The sequence below is a fragment of the Anthonomus grandis genome, chromosome 11 (assembly GCF_022605725.1).
Source record: "Anthonomus grandis grandis chromosome 11, icAntGran1.3, whole genome shotgun sequence".
In the NCBI taxonomy this organism is placed as follows: Eukaryota; Metazoa; Arthropoda; class Insecta; order Coleoptera; family Curculionidae; genus Anthonomus; species Anthonomus grandis.
Window position 1 is genome coordinate 9503180 of NC_065556.1, and position 5143 is coordinate 9508322.

The following is a 5143-nucleotide window of genomic DNA, read 5'->3' on the forward strand; positions in this document are numbered from 1 at the left end:
AACACATTTACATATATCTATCTATTTGTGATTATGATATCCAAGAAAAATTTTTAACAACTACCAAATTGCAATACGGCAAACACGAACCTGTGCAAAAACTCTCCCACACGACTCGGATGATCGGCCGATTACTAATGAGAAGCGACGGACGAAATTATTTTCGCGCATACTGGAGAGAATCGCCATCTATTTTTCACGCATATTTGCGGTCACGCTTTAGCCCATAAGGTTGCGTATCTTCCCAAATATTCAATCAACGCTGTTAGTGAGTGCCATAGAGAAATGAATATTAAAAGAGTGTTTGAAAGGTAGCCTAAATTGATCATCAAGTTTTAAACCTTAACCTAAGAAATTTAGTTCGGTTAGACGGCATCGCGGGCCAACTTCTGTCATAATTGTCATTATTATTATCGATTTTCTTTCCTTCCTTGCCATCACCCACCTTCGCATCATCGGACATCGATCGTCGCCAGTGCTTAATGCTTATTCCTTTTTATTTGGGCGTCCATTGGGTGTGTCCTTTTGTTTTTTTCTCAACAAAAAATAGTTAAAAATGTAGCTTAAAGTCATTAAAGTGTAATTTCATCATATAGGCAGAAGCTTTTTTGTTGTTTTATTGTGTGGTTTCAGATCCCTAGGATGGGGTAAGTGCAATTTTTTTTATCAAATAGTTTTCACCATGTTGTAGGTCACCTAAAATTGTTGTTTACCATTTTAAAACTGCCCTAATAATGTCATCACCAGGAAAATTAATTTTTAAATGCAAGGCACCCACTTGTTCTAATACATACTATTGTCCTATTGAAGATTCATACAAAAATAAAATTTTCTTAAAATACTAATCTATAAAATACTTGGTTTAAGCCCAACCTCAACAAGGTGTTATTTATGTCAAGACCATTTTGAGGATATTTAATTTACTAGTACTATACATACTCGGTTAAGAAAGTGTGCTCTCCCAATTGCTGGCCCAAGTATTATTCAAAATGCCCCAGTACTGGTTGAGGCACCTTGAAGTACCTTGGGAAGATACATTGACTATATTACCTGCTGTCATAATCCAGCAATCTCAATATAATGTTCAGAATGAACATAATTATGCTAGGCCAATGGTCATTCACCCTAATTCGAAAAGAAAGGTTGTGGGAAGCATAGGGCATATTGATGGAGAAAATGGCACAAAAAAACAGAGATTTAGTATGTTGAGTCAAATTTCTGAAACAAGGGTTAAAAATCTTACTCCTAGAAAAAAAAATTGCATCATTGGACCATATTAGGCAATGTTTTTTTATAGACCGAAAGAAAAGATTTCAAGCTTTAAGAAAAATTAGAGAAGTTTATTTAAACTTAAAATTTGAGAGTCGCCTAAAAATGAAAGTGTCAGTAGCAGCAAGAACACTTAGCCATACCGTTGCAGCCACAATTGAAGAAATGGTAAGTAATCCGACCAACAATGTTCCTGCTCAGGCAATACATACAGCAGAGTTTGTACATGATATAGATCAACTTTTTGACAGTTTAAATGGCAGGACTTGTAAACCAGAGCATGGGAAACCCTATAGAAGGTGTATATCCAATAAATCCCCACATTTAGCTCTCTGGAGTCGGCTTTTACCAAGAATCAACAGTTGGGTCTTTGTCAATGATAATGTGTCCAAAAGAGTAATGTCATTTAAATCAGGTTGGCTTACAACAATAACTGCTACACAAGAGCTCTGGAAAACATGCAGAACCTTGGGTTTTAAATTTTTGAGAACTAGGTCATTAAACCAGGACCCATTAGAAAACTCATTTTCAGCTATTCGACACTTTGGGGCTGAAAACTCCAACCCAAACTGTCATCAGTTCATAGATTGCTTTAAAACATCTTTACTGAGTAATCTTGTCACTCCTAATTCCAACAGAAACTGTGAACTTGATGACAGCTCTCTTCTTGATAACCTGCATGATTTTTTAGAGCATGATAATATTCAAAGAGACTGTGTCAACCTAGATGTGTTTAAATATTCTGAAATAGAAAAATTGAATTTGCCAGTTGTTGCCACAGATTTTTCTGATCATGATGAAAATACATTATCATATGTTGCTGGTTTATTAATAAAAAAATTAAAATCAATTAATAACTGTGAGGAATGCCAAGTAAATTTATTAAGTGATGGATTGGAATCTCATCACATCTTTACCATGTTTAAGGAGTACACTGATAACAAAAAAAGGCTAATATATGTGACGAAAGAAGTAATTATTGAATTGTCAAAAATTCATGATTATGTTAATTTTATTTTACCCACATATGGGCATATCACACATATTAAGCAAAAAATCAAGCATCTTATATGGAAATTCATTTCATTTGAATGGTACACATGCAAAGAACATTGTGAAAATATTAAAAATGATATCCTTAACACAGAATTGGAACTCATAATAAAAAAATATTATGATGATGTGTATAGAACATTCGAAATGAACAAAAAACTAAAAAAACAGAATAAGAAAAAGTTAAAGAGAATAAATCACCAGAGATAAAGACAAATTCTCTCAGTTCCTACTTGTGACCAATCTTAATCCCAATTCATGACAAAAATATCCCTATTTGTGACAGTATTTTATTTTGTAAGGGTTAATACATTTTAGTTACCAGTTTTATTTATTTAGTATTTTAAGTTTGTTGTTAAGTTGTTCTGAGTTTTTTTTTTGTTATGAGAAAATAAATATGTTTATTTTTTAGAGTTATTTTTTGGTTATTATACAAATTTAAAAAAAAATTGTATACTTTATCTACACCAATTGATATTATTTTGATTTTCTTTTTATATAGAATTATGTGCCTTGTTATGTTTTGTTGCTGAAGTGTTTTTATATTGTATATTTTTTAGTTATTTTTTTTTATAAATTACTTTTTGGTCAGTTATTTTGGGATTCCTATTTTATATTTTATTTATTATGAAATACATTTTTTATTTTTTGTTATGGGATGTTATAAACATAACATGTTGTTAAAGTGTTTTTTGGATTTTATTAAATTTTGTTTGTTTTTTTATTAGGTATATTTACATTTTTTTAAAATTACAGGTGTCTAGAAATTCAGACTGGGCCAAGTGGTCCATGTATTCTTTAGGACCAACTTCCATCTTTTTTTTCAGTATTATGTATGTATAATTGTTTTATTCAATTCATTCCTTTTTAAAACTTTTATATTAACACAGGGTCAGAAGCTAATCACAACTTAATTTCAACATAATTTATTCAATGATCAAATTTTATATTTTTATTGGCATTTCTTTCTGCTTTTTTCACTAGCTTTTTATTCTGATCATCACTAACTCTTGACATTTTATCAAGATAATATTAACTTATATGCATGTTTCATTATATATAATTTCCCTCTCACTTCATCTGTACCTCTTTATCTTAATCTATAAATATTTAATTCTATATAACTTGAAAAAATTATTTATATATATTTTTTGGTTGCTCTTACCCTGATGAAGCCAATAAGCAGAAACACGTTAAACCGTGTCGGTAAGATACCCTATTTGAGTTAAAATTAACAATATATAGTCATTTGTCTTCATTGTAAAATTATCATTATTTGCCATAATATGTTTAATTATTGCTTTATTAACTGCTCTATCTTTTAGCTATAAATTAAAATAATATTTAGTCTGGCAATTACATAATATATACTTCATCATATTCAAATATATTTTTTTTAATCAAAACTTTTTTAGATACCAATTAATATGAATACAAAATTCTTTTAAAACTCCCTGATCAATTCAAAACATTTTATATACATTGTATATAGTAGTTTTTTTAACATAGTTTTTTTTTAACTTTTGTTACTAGGTCTGATGAAAGGTATCATCAGTGCTTTGCTGCTAGGAAGTACCAAAAGCACAATAAGTGAAACAACTTCCATTCTACCAGGTCACTACTCAAGGAGGTACCTCACCTCGATAAGATGGGAGTAAGATCCAGGGATGCTCTTTGAATATTTAAGAAAAAGGACCGATGACATCTAGAATTAAGGGTATACATCAGTGTCAACTAATTTTTAATATCATACTCTCCATAAAGAATATTTTAATTACAGGGTTAGTTTTTATATATTACCACTCCCCTAACATTTTTGGGTACCCTCTGTACAAAAAAGTAGGTAGTAAACGTAAAATTTTTAGGGCATATTTTTGAGAAATATAGTTCTTATGTCTCTAAATAATTAATTTATAAATTTGATAAATTGTAATTTTTGTATCATATCCTCAAAATGTAAAAAGCAAAATACATACCATGGAGTGTTAAAGCAGTGTTGTGCTAAAGCAGCACAAAAACAAATTGTATCAGGATCCCTTTTAAGACAATAAATTATAAACTTACTTTACAATTGACTTAAATTCTACCCCTACCCTTGTTAATTTGTTGATAACAGTGAAATTAAAATTGTTAGTATCGAGCATTTAATTCTCAAAATAAATCTAAATATATTATACTTAATCTCTAAAATATTGTCTTACATAATTGACCCATTAAATCTTTTTTTGATAGCGTATTGGGCTGTAAAATCTCTTTCAAATTCTCTAAAAATCAGTGAAAAAGTGCAATTAACGATTTATTTTTTTGAAGGGCCTAAATGCATTAACTTAACAGCTTAAAAGTAGATTTGATGAATTTAATGTCAAAACACTAACGTATTCAATTAAAAAATGTATAAAATAAACTTAAATTACAAACATTATCACTCTTAGCCTCTTCAAAAAATAAATCATACACTTGCACTATTTCATAATTTTTTAGAGTTTGTGATCGAGATTCACAGCCTTTACGCTGTTAAAAATTGATTTAATGGGTCAATAATTTTAAGTTTCGCGCCATTCTAAAATTTTGAATAACCGAACTAAAATAATTGACATTTGTCACGGTCGGTAAAATAGTCTACTGTAATACCGATCCGTCATTTCTATGACGGATCGCTATTTTAGCGACTGTGACAAATGTCAATTATTTTAGTTCGGTTAGACCGCAACCGCACGCTGCAATCGAGTTTAGGGTAAAGATGATGCCTACTTGTCGCTATGGGATTGAACCCTCTCATACTTTTAATTACTCTATGGTGAGTGCATTCTAAAAGTCCGCA

General features: G+C 30.2%; 1 long non-coding RNA gene across 1 annotated transcript; it reads left to right on the top strand.

The window, feature by feature from the left end:
- The first annotated feature begins 519 nt into the window (after positions 1-519).
- LOC126742263 (uncharacterized) lies at positions 520-4386 on the top strand. The gene is made up of 2 exons (XR_007662514.1): positions 520-647; positions 3856-4386. It is a non-coding gene; the product is annotated as an uncharacterized LOC126742263 (long non-coding RNA).
- Positions 4387-5143: the final 757 nt, after the last annotated feature.